Source organism: Myxocyprinus asiaticus, chromosome 40 (assembly GCF_019703515.2).
Source record: "Myxocyprinus asiaticus isolate MX2 ecotype Aquarium Trade chromosome 40, UBuf_Myxa_2, whole genome shotgun sequence".
Taxonomy (NCBI): Eukaryota; Metazoa; Chordata; class Actinopteri; order Cypriniformes; family Catostomidae; genus Myxocyprinus; species Myxocyprinus asiaticus.
The window spans coordinates 3,972,103-3,988,899 of NC_059383.1; positions in this window are offsets into that span (position 1 = coordinate 3,972,103).

The following is a 16,797-nucleotide window of genomic DNA, read 5'->3' on the forward strand; positions in this document are numbered from 1 at the left end:
ATATATATATATATATATATATATATATATATATATATAAAATTCAGTTTGTAGCAATCATTACTCCAGTCTACTAAGAAAATAATGTCACGTAATCCTTAAAAAAAACCATTCGAATGTGCTAATTTGGTACTCAAGAAAAATGTCTTTTTATTAAAGCAGTTGAAAAAGATTGTGCTATTTAAAGAAATTAGCTGGGTTCAATACAAGTTAAGCTCAATCAACAGCATTTGTGGCATGATATTAATGACCCCAAAAATATATTTCGACTCGTCCCTCCTTTTCTTAAAAAAAAAAAAAAATCTGAATTATAGTGAGGCACTTACCTTTAAAAGCAGAAACGTGAAGCTTATAATTGTATAAAAGCACTTACATTAATTCTTCTGTTAAAACTCTTGTATTATTTGAGTTGTAAAGTTGTTTAAATAGTCATTTTTACAGTCATTTTAGGTTTTTAGGCTTTGTTGACATTTCATCAGTATGGCAAAAGAAGTTGTAAAATTGGCTATAACTTTACACAGTAAAGGTTAGTAAGTGATTTGCACTAAAATCATGTTTACATACATATTGTTTACATCTTGTGGTAAAAAAAAAGTTAGTATTTTAACGTTAAAAAATTGGCCCCCATTCACTCCCGTTGTCTTTTTTTTAAAGAAAAGGAGGGACAACATTTTTGTGGTAATCAATATGCCACAAATGCTGCTGATTGAGCTTAACTTGTATTGGACCCTGAAATATCCCTTTAATGACATTTGAACATAGCAACAAAGTGTCTTTTTTCAGTTGCTTATTTATTGAGTACACTTGCATTTTCTGCAAGCCACTTTACACTTCCAAGTCAAATTTTGGTTTGTAAAATGGTAAAAAAAGAAAAAAAAAGAATCTCTCTAGAAATTCATGAGTCTATTGTTATTTTGAGAGATGAAGACTATTCCATGAACTACTGTCTTGAAAGAAGAACTCAAACTAGATCTAACCAGGATAGAGAGGGGAGTGGTTGCCTCAGATGTACAACAAGAGCCTCTAGTTTTTTTTTTTAATTATTATTATTATCCCCTTTTCTTCCCAATTTGGAATGCCCAATTCCTACTACTTAGTAGGTCCTACTGGTGGTGCGGTTACTCACCTCAATCCGGGTGGCGGAGGACAAGTCTCAGTTGCCTCTGCTCCTGAGACAGTCAATCCGCGCATCTAATCACATAGCTCATTGTGCATGACACCGCAGAGACTCACAGCATGTGGAGGCCCATGCTACTCTCCGTGATCCACACACAACTTACCACCAATTGAGACCATGAGGAGGTTACCCCATGTGACTCTACCCTCCCTAGCAACCGGGCCAATTTGGTTGCTTAGGAGACCTGGCTGGAGTCACTCAGCACACCCTGGATTCGAATTCGCGACTCCAGGAGTGGTACTCAGCGTCAATACTCGCTGAGCTACCCAGGCCCCCAAGAGTCTCTAGTTTGAGAAACAGTCCCCTCATATGCCCTTAACTCAGAGGTGGGGAACCTTTTTCCTATTAAGGGCCATTTTCTCCATAAAAGTTGCTTGCAATTACTGATTGTGGGTTGAAATTGTGACACTTCCCGTTAAATACTCACGCACCAAGAAAATAAAATAAAAAGTTCTTTCTATTATACAATATTTTGCGTTGTTATTATTTTAAATAGTTTTTACATTTTAATTTTACAAGTTAATGGAATCAAGGCTATTTTTTGCTTTTCAAATTATTTCTCGAATTGCCTCAGGGGCTGGGTAAAATGGTCTTGTGGGCCTTATATGGCACTAAGGCCTGATGTTTCCCACCCCTGCCTTAACTGGAAGCTTTAATGACCAGTACATGACAAACACCAGTTTCATCTGCAACAGAGAAGACTCTGGGATGCTGTCCTTTTAGCCAGGGTTTCAAAGTAAAAAGCTACATCTGACATTTGCAAATTGGAAGAAAAGAGTAGAATGTGCAAAAGAACTTAAAGACCAGGATGCCGTATGTATACAGCCGCATAGAGTAACATTTTAGTCTTAAATGTACATATACTTACATGTACACCCATACTCTGATTATTGCAATAATCAGAGTATAAGGAATAATTAGATTAAGATGTTTACATGATTTGGGCAAACCTCTTCAGTCCCGTTTAAATGCTGTTTGCCAATATTACGATTATTCGTTGAGAAATGTGATGTTTTTATGCTTTTTTATAAAATAATATTACAAATAAACATCTTGTTGCAAATATGTATCTTTAAATACAGCTTGGCTTAAGGAAAATTAGCCAGTCAGTTTGTGAGTCTTTTTGAACGATTTATTAAAATAACCGGCTAATAAGAGTCATTTTCAACTACACTGGATGCGCTGTTTGTTTTGATACACTAAAAATAATCAGGTCATAAGAGTCATTTGTTTGTCAGAAGACACTGGATGCACTGTCTGTTTTGTGTCACTAAAAAGAATCGGTTCATAAGAGTCTCTTGTTTGAATCTGAATACACGTGCTGGATGTTGTTGCATTCCGCCCGCAAGGACACAGGGCTGTTGCTAGACTTCAGTGTCATCCGGGGCTTAGCCCACAGGCCATATTATAATATAAAATATGAAGAATCCTTCCTTCCATGACTTAAAAACTGACCACCCTATCTGTCAAATAATAATTATATTAAGCGCAACACTGACACGGGCTCAGAACTTTATAGAAACAAACGTAAGGTGCACAATAAATGGATCAAACACGTTTTCATTTAAATTGCGGATGATCAAAGCGAGAATTACAACTTGTCGGCTCATTGTTCATTGTTAGCGTTAATTTCTGCACAAAGTAATTTAACAATTTAAACTTGCAATTATCATTTATCATAATATTTTGAGGATAAAGTAAAAATAACGAGAAGAAAGTCGAAGCATTATTAGCATTATGAGTTGTAATATTTTGAGAATAAATCGAAAGGAAAGTGATGTGGTAGACAACAGCAAAGTGGAGCGTCTGGGTCTTTACATACAACACCACTAACCAGGGAGATAACTTGGCTATGCAACCAAGCTGAATTTGTGGGAAGTTTTTGCGAGCTCTCTGTTCATGAAAGTGGTGTGCATTAGTATTGGAGTTTTCAACATGTGGGCGCCTGTCAAGGGAGGCACGAGGTATAGACTTGCACTGAAGTGAAGCGAAAAATAATTGAATGCTGTGAATTATATAAGTCCATATCATGATATTGTATGTTGTAAAATCTCCTCAGTTACAATATTGTTTAGAGAGGAAAACCCAACAACAACGCCGAGCGGGACTGCGTGAATCTGTCTGGTTCTTTCTCCTGAATAAATAAAATTTTCTACATAACTGCCGCAGAGTCTGGATACTAATAACTCTGTGCTGATGTGCCAAAAGACCAAGGATTTCTTTATTGCTAAATCCTATCTTAATGTATGATTTAACCACGTCCTCCACATCCATCTCTTGCATTAATGAAGCTGCTGGCTCAGTGTCCGCTCTATCATTGTGATAATGATGCTCTGTTTAGCCTAATATTGAGATATTTTTCTCTAATATTTCTACTTTCTTCTCACAATATACTACTTTATTCTCACAATGCTAAGACTTTATTCTAATAATTTTTACTTTATTCTCAAAATAATATGACTGTAATCTCAAAATGCTATGACTTTATTCTAATAATTTTGACTTTATTCTCATGCGAAATGTAATATCATAATGCTACGACTTTATTCTCAAACTATTATGACTTTAATCTCTTAATGCTACAACTTTATTCTCATAATTTTTACTTTATTTGCAAAATAAATCTGATTTTTTTTTTTTTATTTAACATGCCAATAAAACGCCATTGTGGGATCACCAATTAAAGTTAAAAATAATTTTATAAACGCATCTCGAAACACCTGCGTTGGGTTTCATGACTGTTATTAAACATGATTCCAGGTTGTTTTTAACAAAGAGGCCAAAGAGGCTATTTAAACACAGCAGTTTAAGATGCATTTGAGGAAATTCCATTGCGATAAACATTCTTTGTTCCCGCGTACCGACTCCCGACTAAACCAGAATAACCGAACAAGTTGACTGGCGCATTAATTAAAATTTACTTGATGTTTGGATTTTTAAAAACAAATGACGATTAGAAATGAGGCTTATATATAAAAGATTATATACATATAAATAAATATAAAAGGCTTGCATAATAAAACCTCAGTGCCTCTGATACAGAAAGCTCCCACTCGAGGAGTTTGTAAAAATTCATCTGATGAACTTGGGCACGAACAGCAAGTAAAAGTCAAAGTGCAACCTGTCAATTAATGCAAGTTGGGTTCACTGATCGGAATTAATTTACATTTGAAGCCAGAATTGCAGCCTGCCTTGTTGCTTTTGTACCCTGTTGTACTTAACATTAAGCCTTTTTCTTTTCTTTAATCACAAAAAAGAAAAAAAAAACATTATTATCAAAATTAATAGGGGCTATTAACAAAGGATCCGGGGCTTCAGCCCTATCAGCCAGAGTCTAGCTACTCCACTGGCGAGAAGTAAGTGCAGCTTTTGTTTCGTGAAGTTTTTGAACCTGTGCTTGAGCGTAACATCATCCGTCTGCAGTACTGGTGCAGGCGCACTTTGATTCTGAGATAACCTTGGAGGAGCATGGCGAGGTAATTAAGGCCTTGCCTACAGGCAAGGCTCCAGGGCCAGATGGTTTTGCAGCAGAATTTTTTAGATCTTATGCTACAGAACTGGCTCCACTTTTGTTAGAAGTTTATACGGAATCATTAAAGAATGGAAAGCTTCCACCAACCATGACACAAGCCCGGATCAGTCTGATTCTTAAAAAGGACAAAGATCGTAAGTGTAAGAGTTACCGTCCAATTTCCCTGATCCGGCTAGATGTAAAAATATTGTCAAAAATTCTGGCTAACCGATTAAGTAAAGTTATGACATCTCTTATACATACAGATCAGGTGGGGTTTATTAGGGGCCGCAGCTCTTCTGATAACATTTGGCATTTCATCAATATTATGTGGTCAGTGGCGAATGATCAGACTCCGGTTGTGGCCATCTCAATTGACGCCGAAAAGGCCTTTGATATGGTAGAATGGGATTATCTTGGAATTTTGGAAATATACGGGTTCGGGAAAACTTTTATTGGATGGATTAAGTTACTTTATAGACACCCGGTAACGGCGAGACAAACAAATGGATTAATTTCAGATTATTTTACTCAGGGTAGGGGCACCCGGCAGGGTTGCCCTCTTTCCCCCTTATTGTTCTGTCTTGCCATGGAACCATTAGCAGCCGCAATAAGAAAGGAGAATGATTTTCCAGGGGTGATGGCGGGAGGAGTGGCGCATAAGCTTCTGCTTTATGCAGATGATATTTTATTATTCGTCTCTGACCCTTCTAGACCTATGCCTTGCCTCCACAGAATTATTCATTCCTTTTCCAAGTTCTTGGGATACATTCAGCGTCATTCCAGCCCGGCCCCGCCCTCCTCGGCTCTACACTGGTCTAAATCCGAAGCTTTGGCTCTGAAAGCATACTGCCCGGTAACGGCTTTTCAGCCGGGTGCCTTTCAGTGGCCCAAAAAGGGCATTAAGTATTTGGGTATTTTATTCCAAGCAAATTTGTGTGATTTAGTTAGAGTTAATTTTGACCCTTTAATAAAAAGGTTTTCGAGCAATGTGGGCAGGTGGGCTTCATTACATTTAGTGATTGGGAAGGTTAATGTTATTAAAATGAATTGTATTCAAAAATTCAACTACCTGCTATAGTCACTTCCTATAGATGTCCCTCTCTCTTATTTCAAGCAATCTGAAGTCCTTCATTTGGAATGGGAAATGTCCCAGATTACATTTCAGTCAGCTGCACAGGCTGATTGGCTAAGGTGGGCAAGGCCTACCCACTTTTTTTTATTATTACACGTTCGGTCTCAGACATTTTGCTCATTGGTCGCTTCCACCTGAGAGAGCGCCTCCCTGGTTTTGTACTGAACAGGAAGTTCTTGCCCCTATTTTGCCATTGCAAAGCCTTTCTATCAAACAACCTGGAGAAGTTAAATTACACCCCGTTATCTCACATTTACACTCGGTATGGGCAAGTCTCCAGACTGTCTAATTCATACATTAATTTAAATGTTGCCTCGAGCTTATGGCTGAACCCCAAATTATGTATTAATAATTCCCCTTTCTGCTGGTCAGAGTGGATTGTGAGGGAGGTTAATGCACTCGGTGACCTATATGAGAGCGGAGTGTTCAGATCCTTTGAAAATCTGGTTCAACATTTTGGGATTCCCAGATCTCAGTTCTTTAGATATTTACAGCTGCGCCACCTGCTCTGTACTATTTTTGGGAGTAGCACACACCCCCCTAAAGTGGCAGATTCTATGGGAGTGGTGATTACTGCTTTTGGAAAAGGTCGTGAGGCATCAGTGTATTACTCCCTGCTAATTCAGTGTCTGGGGGACGGAGCTTCAACTTCTCTCGAGATTATGGGAGAAAGATTTAAACTTGGAATTGGAGGAGGGAGAGTGGGCTAGGGTTCTAAAAAACGTCAAGACTACATCTAGAGATGAAAGGGTGCGCCTTATGCAATTCAAGATTTTACATTGGTTCTATTGGACCCTCTCTAGATTGTATAGGCTTGGTCTTAAAGACACACCCACCTGCTGGCAATGCCAATCAGAGGATGGAGAAATAACCCATGTCTTTTGGGGGTGTGTTAAGATCCAGGAGTTTTGGTTGAAGGTTCATAGTCTTGTGTGTGATGTATTGGGCACTCACGGGTTTCATTTTGCCCTAGACTCTGTATTCTGGGCGATGGGGCAGTCATCGATGTTGAGAATAAACACATAAAGAGTTAGGTCCTAACCAATGTCATGATCGCCAGATAGATTCTTTCAAGGGGTTGGAGGTCAGCTGGAGCGCCCTTATTTCAGGAGTGGTACTCGGAGATGGGGGGGGGTCCTTTGAGGAAGGGTTATTAGAAGACTAGGGAAACTGAATTTGTTTATGGAGAAATGGGGCGGATATCTGACGTTGCTGAAGGTGTGATTATTATTATTATTATTTTTTTTTTAATTATTATTACTATTTTTGTTTGTGTGTGTCTATAATCATGTATTACCACTGGGATGTTATTGGGGGCCGGGGTAGGTTGGGGATTGGGAGGGGTGATGGTGGGGGTTAATTGTTGATTCTGTATATATATATATATATATATATATATATATATATATATATATATATATATATTGTTTCTCTGTTTTTAATATGTAAATCATTAAAAAATTGTTAATCAGAAAAAGAAAAAAAAAACATATTGAGCATTGCATCATGGCATCATTAAGAGTTGGGAGAGTTTATTTACCTATTCAACAACCAATTTTGAGTTTTTTAATTTAGGTCAGACTTGGAAACTTTGAGCTATAGTGTGTTTGGTAAGGTACAAGTAAGGGTTTACAACTTGTTTTGGAGTAATCTGTTCCACCATTTTTAAGTTCTATTATACTCTATATTTTGCCTCATTACAAAGATAACAGAACTTTGTAAATATGAAAATACTCAAACTCTGGGATGTAGTTTGTCCTTTTTAAAGGCTGCATAATACTATTGTTTGTGAGTAATCTCCATAACCACTTAAAAATATTGAATTTTGTAAATTACATTTGTCATACTAAACATAATGCCCTTGAGGCGACGTGTAAGGGTTACCAGATTGGTTTAAAGAATGTATTTATTTTTTTACCAGAATCGTTTAAGAAAAAAAAAGTAACAAGTTATTGGAGTCTTTATCTACATGACCCAATATTTGGTTGAAAAAAAAAATTCACAGCTAACTCCCAACTTCTTTTGTAGTCAGGGCGTTTGGGTAACTTTTCAGTGGCATACTCGATCAGCAAAACAACACCACTCTCCCGTTCCTGTACGGGTTTCCAATCGATTCTCCCCACTCAGTGATGCACCCATTGAGAATCATGTTGAAAGAGCCCTGGTTATAGGAGAGTCTATTGTAAGGAACATGGAAATAGAGACTCCAACCACTAATGTTAAATGCATTTCTGGTGCCAGAGCCTCTGACATCAGATCAAATTTACAAGTGCTGGCTAATGCTAAATGTAGATTTTCTAAAATAGTTATTCATGTCGGTACAAACGAGGTAGATCCTTTTCCAATTAACTCCTAAACTATGGAATAGTCTCCCTAACACTGTTCAGGATGCAGACACACTCAGTTTAAGTCTAGACTAAAGACTCATCTGTTTAGCCAGGTATACACCTAATTTCTCCATCAACTCACAATTTGGCTGCTTTAGTTAGGTCTGCTGAGTTGGGAACAGTGGTTCCCAACCCTGTTGGAACCACTGTTCCCAACCCTGTTCCTGGAGGCCCACCAACACTGCACATTTTGTATATCTCCCTTTTCTGACACACCCAATTCAGGTCTTGGAGTCTCCACTAATGAGCTGATGAGTTGAATCAGGTGTGTTTGATTAGGAAGATATCCAAAATGTGTAGTGTTTGGGGGCCTCCAGTAACAGGGTTGGGAACCACTGATCTATAACTCTGCAAAAAATTTAATGGCATCTACACTTATATTATTCTATTTGTTTTCCTGTCTCAACCTTGGGATTCATATCCATAACCAGAGCCGGCCAGATCCAGCTCCGTTCCTGCTTGGTGTCAGACTCCACTGCTACGTACTGGATAAGATTGACCACTGACACGTTACTCAGAGAATATGGGGAGCGTGGTTGAAGATTCTAAGTGTTGGATACAAGAAAGTAACAGACCCTTTTCACAATGATTTACTACGACAAAGAAGGATGGGACAAAGGATTTGAAGAAATATGGAAAGAACAAATGCAAGGAAATTGATGGACACTAAGAACAACGGATATCATCATTGGACCCCAAGGAGTGCCAGCAAAAGTGGGACTACCAAGTGAACTGCTACATCGGTACAGATATGAACGCAAAATTCCACATGTATCCTTGATGATGACTGAAGGTCACGAAGCAAAAGAGCTGGTGCCAATGATGTACACAGCAGAACAAGTGCCATGGGTTCCAACAGAAAACCCATACATTCACAGGTTGACTGATGGAACGTACACCGTACAAGTATCACTGGACACATGCACAGCAGAAGTACAAATACACAGAAAAGGAAAGGAAGTTTTTGAGGAAAACAAACAGTAGATGTAACACACCTATATTTCCAGTGGCAAAACCCAATACTGACAAATGGATATTAGTACATGATTTAAGAGCTATAAACCAGGTGGTTGAAGCAGATATTCCCATTGTGCCAGACCGACACACTTTGTTGTCAAACATTCTAGCAGAGACAAAATATTAAACAGTAATACATTTGTGCTCAGCTTTCTTTAGCATACCGCTACACCCAGATTCACAACATCTTTTTGCCTTTACGTATGAGCGACAGCAACCTCACCAGGTTGACCCAGGGATATTGTGAGAGCCCATCAATATTTAACAGAGTGCTGCAAGCAGATCTAGAAGACATGCAATGTAATTATACAGTATGTAGATGACCTACTAACAGGGTTGGGGAGTAACGGAATACATGTAATGGGATTTCGTATTTAAAATACAAAATAGAAGTAACTGTATTCCACTACAGTTACAATTTAAATCATTGGTAATTAGAATACAGTTACATTCAAAAAGTATTTTGATTACTGAAGAGATTACTTTGCATTTTATTGTCATTTGTTTCATTTAATATTTAGTCCTTTCATATGTAAAAACATTTATACATATAAATGATGTGATCCAAAGTGCATTTGAACAGCGGTGAAACACTTTCTTATGATTTGTTACATTCATACGAGCAGACATATCACATTACTATGCAATACAAGATCTACTAGATAAAATAAAGAAACCACAAAAAATTAGCAATAGTAAAATGTGCAGCGCATAAACAAGGTGATTCCTTCTAACACAAGGAAACAATGCAGCAGACACTGCAGCAAAACAAGTATATGGTCAATATGTCATAAATGAGGAATATGACCCACCCCCTGCAGATCTGACTAACTTAGGGGAAGTTCAGAAAAAAGTCGATTTGTAGCGCCATGTAAGCTATTACAAATGTTGATAAAAGATGTGCATGGGCTGGCCTATTGCGCAAGGGGGGAGGTAGTGAAGGCAGTACAAAAAGCATGGTGGTCACCATATTTGGTACCAACAGTATATCAATTTCTGAGTGAGTGTGATGTGTGTGCACAATACACTAAAAAGAAAAGAATGCGCTACTCCGATAGGGCACATACCAGCACTAGAAGGACCATTTAAGCACACAATGATGGATTATGTAGACATGCAAAAAACAGTACAAGGAAAGCGATACATGTTAGTAATAATTGACAAATTCAGTAGATGGGTAAAAGCAACACCAACAGTGAAACCTGATGCTGAAAGTCAGCATGTGTGCTCATGTCTGGAAGATGGCCAATTGTGACAGTGGATAGGGTAAAAGGAGCTACTAAACTGAGAAAATTGATAAAATGTGAAAAAAACAAACAAAGAAAAAGGCAGGCAAAAAAGAGACATAATGCGAAAGAGAAAGATACAAATACAAAAAGATGATAATCATTGGATACAATATCTTAAAGCGACAATTTGACATGCAGGAATAAAAGAAAACTGTTATGTGTGTAGTGCAATTCACTAGTCACTGATGAGAAAATATATAACCTGTGCTGTAGCTTGGGCAAAGATATATAGGAATGCCCTCCCACTAGAAGAAGATGAATCGAGGACAGGAAGGAGTAGAGAACCCTTCATAACTAGCTCTAAAAGAGTAACACACTACCCCAATGGTACAGAAAGTATTGATGCATGTTTAGGATATGAAGAATACTACACAGCTACAGGACTGCATGTATCAGGAAATTTCTCAGTAGAAATAAGGAATAAAGGAACTGATGAGATAGAGAAATGTGAACAGATATACGAACCCTGTAACGGTGCTAATGATGACACCTGCTCTTGGTCAGCACCAACTAACAATGGAACTAAAATTTTGGTGGCTGTGTGGAGAACTGGGGAGGAGTTTGTACAATTGTAAAAGTAGATACAGACATATTGACACTGATGACAAAAGCAGATTACAAACAGCTGGTGTCGAAAAGAAGCGCATGTCAGTGGATGAAATTGGGGAACATAGTATAACTAACTGGGGAGAACAAGTTCACAAGGCACTTGCAAGTTCCCGGACATTTCTGGGGGGAATGGCCCTAGCCCTCACCCTCCGATCCAACGGGTCCCAGACGTGCCCAATGGGATTGAGATCTGGGCTCTTCGCTGGCCATGGCAGAACACTGACATTCCTGTCTTGCAGGAAATCACATACAGAACGAGTAGTACGGCTGGTGGCATTGTCATGCTGTAGGGTCATGTCAGGATGAGCCTGCAGGAAGGGTACCGCATGAGGGAGGAGGATATCTTCCCTGTAACGCACAGCGTTGAGATTGCCTGCAATGACAACAAGCTCAGTCCGATGATGCTGTGACACACCGCCCCAGACCATGATGGACCCTCCACCTCCAAATCGATCCCGCTCCAGAGTACAAGCCTCGGTGTAACACTCATTCCTTTAACGATAAACGCGAGTCCGACCATCACCCCTGATGAGACAAAACCGCGACCCGTCAGTGAATAGTACTTTTTGCCAGTCCCGTCTGGTCCAGTGAAGGTGGGTTTGTGCCCATAGGCGACGTTGTTGCCAGTGATGTCTGGTAAGGACCTGCCTTACAACAGGCCTACAAGCCCTCAGTCCAGCCTCTCTCAGCCTAATGCAGACAGTCTGAGCACTGATGGAGGGATTGTGCATTCCTAGTGTAACTCAGGCAGTTATTGTTGCCATCCTGTACCTGTCCCGCAGGTGTTGTTTCACATGGTCTGCCATTGCGAGGACGATCAGCTGTCCTTCCTGTCTCCCTGTAGTGCTGCCTTAGGCTTCTCACAGTAAAAAAATCCAATATTTCCATTAGACACACAGTCCCAACTCCCTAAAATGTCACTCAAACATTCTAATATATATGTGTGTGTGTATATATATATATATATATATATATATATATATATACATATATATATATATATATATATATATATTACACACAAACACACACACACATTTGTGGGTCATTGTGCAATGGTGGAAATTCAGGGATGGATGAGTTTTACTTTTTTTTAATAATCATTTCTTCCCAAATGTATTTTACATTTGTATTGCACTGTATCTGAAATTTATCAATTCACTATGGGTACACTGAGGACCTCCTGAGTGACCTACACTTCTGTCACGCATAAACAAGGAGAGAGATGCTTGTTGAACCCAAATGCAGTACTTTAATGATGAAGTTTGAAAACTATAAATTTAGAGATTCCACAATGTATATAAACAAAAAGAGATTAGTATCAACCATAAGAAAGATACAGAACACTTAGCTTCGTGAACATCCTCCCCCGCCCTTAGGGAATTGGCAGTAGGGGATTTTCTGCTAGAGCAGTCGCGAGACGAAACCCTGAAGTATGCGTTTGACCAAGTAAAGTGATTGATGGTCAATGTCTCCTGCCGGGCATCGCACTCACATATCCATATTTTTCAATTATAAAAGATCAGTTGTATAGAGTGACAAATGAAAATACAACCCAGTTGTTTATACCAAACAGCCATTAGGAAATGTTATTCCAGGAGGCTCATCATAATCCAATGGCAGGTCACTTGTGACAGGGGAAAACACTAAGCAGTCTCATGGCCAGTTTCTATTGGCTGGGCATTCACAGGGATGTTTGCCGGTGGTGTGTGGCATGTTGTGAATGTTAGCTAGTGAATCTGCTGGCCACTCAAAGCGCCACTCCGCCCCCTTCCATTGATCGAGGTTCCTTTCGAACAAATTAGCATGGACCTCGTCAGGCCATTATAAAATGGACAGCACGTGGGCATTGCTTTGCGTTAGTCCTAGTGGATTACGCAACGCGATATCCAGAAGCAGTGCCGCTACGCAACATCTCAGCCCGTAGTGTTGCGGTGGCACTCTTCAAAATGATCTCCCAAGTGGGGATTCCGAAAGAAATCCTCACTGATCAGGGCACGGCTTTTATATCACATACACTACACGAGCTGTACGAATTATTGGGTGTTCAATCAATTTGGACAAGTGCGTACCATCCACAAATGTATGGCTTGGTCAAACGAATTAATAAGATCTTAAAGAATATGATTCATATGTTCATGCACGAAGATGCTCGGAACTGGGATAAGTGGCTAAAACCCCTGTTATTTGCAATGCGAGAGGTCCGTCCCGCAAGCCTCCATGGGGTTTTCCCAGTTTTAATTGTTATATGGGCGTAAGTCACGTGGCATGTTAGACGTCATGAAGGAAAATTGGAAGGGAACTTCACAGAGCAAAAATGAAATTCAATACGTTCTTGACCTGAGAGCAAAACTCCACACACTGGGGCACCTATCACAGGAGAATTTGCTGAAATACAGGGGATCTCGGCTACGGGAGTTTGTACAGGGAGATAAAGTACTTATATTGCTGCCCACATCGAGCTTGAAATTACTCGGGAAGTGGCAAGGGCCCTTTGAGGTCACACGGTGTGTTGGGGAAGTCGATTATGTGGTAGTGCATATGGATAGGGGTGGGGCACATCAGATTTACCACCTCAACCTACTAAAATGATGGAGCGAGGCGGTCCCCATATCCTTGGCGACAATTGTTCCGGAATGGGAGGAGCTCGGACTGGAGGTGAATCTAAAAGCCAATCAATTCACCCTGGTCCCTTGTGGAGACCACCTCTTGCCGTCACAATGTACGGAAGTTGCCAGGTTGCAAAATAATTTCTCTGACGTGTTCTCGCCTCACCCCAGCCGCACTAATCTCATAAAATACCACATCGAGACAACCCCAGGGGTAGTGGTAAGTAGTCGTCCCTACCACTTACCTGAACACAAGAAAAAGGTAGTACAGGAATTATTAAGGGCCATGCTCGATATGGGGGTAATAGAAGAATCCCATAGTGATTGGGCCAGCCCAGTGGTTCTGGTACCTAAGAGCGATGGCTCGGTCCGGTTCTATGTGGATTATAAGAAAGTTAACGCGGTGACGAAATGTGATGCTTATCCAATGTCATGTGTTGACGAACTGTTCGATAGGTTGGGCTCGGCCAGCTTTTATTCGAAAGTGGATTTAACAAAAGGATATTGGCAGATCCCCTTAATGCCGATGTCCCTTGAAAAAAATGGCCTTCTCCACACTGTTGGTTTTACACCAATTTGTGAACCGTTCAGTTTGTTTGAGGCCCAGGCTACATTTCAGCACCTTTTGGACAGGGACCTCAGATCGCACGCTGCGTATGCCGCTGTCTATTTGGATGATATCATTATTTATGGTAATGATTATCAGTGGCACATGCAGCATTTGGGGCCATTCTGAGATCGCTGCGTCGAGTGGGGCTCACAGCAAACCTGAAGAAGTGGGCCAGTGGAGGTATGGTATCTGGGGTTCCACTTGGGTCATGGTCATGTGCGGCCCCAAATTGATAAAACCACAGCGATTGTGACCTGCCCGAGACCCATGGCCAAAAAGGAAGTGAGAAAATTCCTGGGGCTGGCTATTATCAAAGGTTTATGCCTAATTATTCAGACGTCACCAGCCAACTGACTGATCTCACTAAAAAGGGAGCTCCAGACCTGGTCCAGTGGACGGAGCTGTGCCAACAAGAATTCACACAGGTAAAAGCTTCACTTTGTGGCAGGCCGCTTCTGCATTCCCCTGACTTCTATCTCCCTTTTGTTTTGCAGACAGATGCATCGGACAGGGGGCTGGGTGCAGTACTGTCCCAAGTATTGGAGGGGTGCCATCTATGAATCCAAAGCAGTTATCTAGAGGGGCCTCCATTTGGTGGATGCAGACAGCATATGTTTTTAATGCAGTAGGGTTCAGCAGTGGTGGACGAAGTACAGTAATCCTGTACTTGAGTTAAAGTACAGATATCCTGGGGTCTGGGTAGTGCAGTGAGTATTGACATTAACTACCACCCCTGGAGTCACGAGTTCGAATCCAGGGCATGCTAAGTGACTCCAGCAAGGTCTCCTAAGCAACCAAATTGGCCCGGTTGCTAGGGAGGGTAGAGTCACAAGGGGTAACCTCCTTGTGGTCGCGATTAGGGGTTCTCGCTCTCAATGAGGCACGTGGTAAGTTATGCGTGGATCGCGGAGAGTAGCATGAGCCTCCCGTGCTGCGAGTCTCCGCATTGTCATACACATCGAGCCACATGATGAGATGCGTGGATTGAAGGTCTTCTACCAGTGCTCTACATTATTCAGAAGCTCTCTATGAGGGAGACGAAGTACAGCACCATAGAGAAGGAATGCTTGGCAATCAAGGGGCGGTCCTCACTCTCCGCTACTATTTGTTGGGACAAGCATTCACCCACTGTTTGGACCATCCCCGTTCCAATGGCTCCACCGCATGAAGGATGCCAATGCCTGGATCACCCGTTGGTACCTGGCACTCCAGCCGTTTAAGTTCGAGGTGGTCCACAGGCCAGGGGCGGAGATGGCTGTTGCGGACTTCCTCTCCAGAATGCTGGTAATTTGCTGTTTCAAAGCCCAAAGAATTCGGTCAGACCCGGATGCATGAAGCAATTCTCGTTATCAGCAGACAGCTCTAGCACTGAATGTGCACAGCCTGATTTTTCTAACTGCGCGTCTTTGAGCGTGCATGCACCTGGAATTATTTGCACTAATTAGTGGGTCCAAAAGATGGCAACACTCACATTTGAGCCATTGTTGTCATGAAGATTTTCTAGAAAATGTAATCGCCGGTAAACAAATGGATACTAAGGTAAAAACGTCAACAGTGGATGTGCACATCAAGAACGCATGTGTGAGGAGGTAAGGGGATACCTCCATTTGTATAACTGGAGTCTGAAGGACTATAAAGACATCTTTATGGGTCCAAACTCCTGAAGAGAAATAATCTGATGTCTCGTACAGACATGTGTGTGCACGCACAGTCAGATGGAGTATACTTTGACAGGCTTGCGTTCAACTGTACGCAGACACTGAGCATTTGTGTCAAAATGGAAGTATACTTTTGGCACTCTAGCTGATTTTTCCAGTGATTTGCAGGTGTTAGCTTTATTAACATAATCACCAGTCAGGCAGAGGTAGACAGAGTGCATATTAGCATCTCTCAGCGGGAGGTGTTAATGGAGTGGAGCCAGCTTATGTAGAGCATTCCTGCTTATTTAGGCAGTAGGCAGCAAGGCAGCTAAGGTTTTGGAACACGTCTATCACATTGCAAAGAATCGACTGAACTGTAGTCCGGTCAGTACTTTTGCTTTTGATACTTAAGTACATTTGAAAGAAAGTACTTTTGCACTTTTACTCAAGTCTACTTTTACTGGAGTAAAATTTCATCAGGATATCTGTACTTTTTTTTTTTGATCCCCCTTTCTCCCAATTTGGAATGCCCAATTCCCACTTCTTAGTAGGTCCTCGTGGTGGCGCGGTTACTCACCTCAATCCAGGTGGCGGAGGTTGCCTCCGCTTCTGAGACCTTCAATCCACGCATCTCATCACGTGGCTCGCTGTGCATGACACCGCGGAGACTCACAGCACTGGAGGCTCATGCTACTCTCCGTGATCCACGCACAACTTACCACGTGCCCCACTGAGAGCGAGAACCCCTAATTGCGACCACAAAGAGGTTACCCCATGTGACTCTACCCTCCCTAGCAACTGGGCCAATTTGGT